Raw genomic sequence first — 1,339 nt, 5'->3', positions numbered from 1 at the left:
ATAATATGTATTATATATGTACAATATAATAATATTATATGATTTATTTATAATTATATATAATAATATGTAATATATCATATAATATGCAATATTATATATTAATATTGTAATATAAATATATATATGAAATATGTTTTGTAATATATTTTAATGCTATATTTATTTAACTCAATATATATTATATATTGTATTATATATAGTATATATTATTTTTATATTGTATATTATATAAATATTATTTATATAATGTAATTATATATAATGTGCTATATATTTATACATAACGTATTATTAAATATCATTATATATTATATATAATATATTATTATATCATATATTATACTATATTATATGTAGTATATCATATATAATGTATATAATGTATATAATATATTGCATATTACATTATATATTATTATTATATATAACATAATTATATTATATACTATATATTTATAATAATATTGGGTTTATATATAAATTATATGTATTTATATATTATTATACATATTATAAATATCATATATTCAAATATATACAATAAAATACATAATGTATACAATATAATATATAATATATTATATATGTTATATATTACAATATATTATAAAACGTAATATATAATATAATATTGGTTTAAATAAAATATAGCATTAAATTTCACTAAATTCATTTCTCTTGTTTGTACCTGTTAATGAATCTACTAGAAATTTTAAGTTTATGAATATGGCACCGTTTATCTCTATTGGACAGCACTGCTATTTAGAGTGCCAAAATTTGGTATCTTTTGTGATAATAATAAACCACTTATCAAGGAGAAATACCCTAGAATTGGACCTTGTCATCCATTATGTAACTTCAGCTAGCCTCTTGGTTTGTCCTCCTGTCTCTCATAGAATTAATAAAGCAATCTATCAGGACAAAATGAATAAATATTGTCTTGTTTTTCTTTTTCATTTTCTCAAATCACTGGAGGTCTTTGGGGGAGAAAGTTGGCAGCAGAACACTAGGTGTGTTATGAAAGTGTGAGCCTGTGGGCAAGTTTGGATTTTCTTGTTATCCATAACGGGAAATTTTGGCCAGGAATCAGTTACTCACCTAGAAAATGAATTGTTAATGCACCTGTGTACTTCTACACCTTCCACAACTGCACTTTGCTGAAATTACGCATACACACACACACTCACACACACACACACACACACACACACATTTGATTGTTATATATCAACGTTAGGCAGTTTTTTTTCATCATTGTTATCATCACTTGTATTTTTTCTCCTTCACTTCTGTCTTTTGCAAACTTTATGAACTCGATATTTGCTTCCCTAACACA

The sequence above is a fragment of the Rhinopithecus roxellana genome, unplaced genomic scaffold, assembly GCF_007565055.1.
Source record: "Rhinopithecus roxellana isolate Shanxi Qingling unplaced genomic scaffold, ASM756505v1 contig5535, whole genome shotgun sequence".
NCBI lineage: Eukaryota > Metazoa > Chordata > Mammalia > Primates > Cercopithecidae > Rhinopithecus > Rhinopithecus roxellana.
This window is presented reverse-complemented; position numbering follows the sequence as displayed.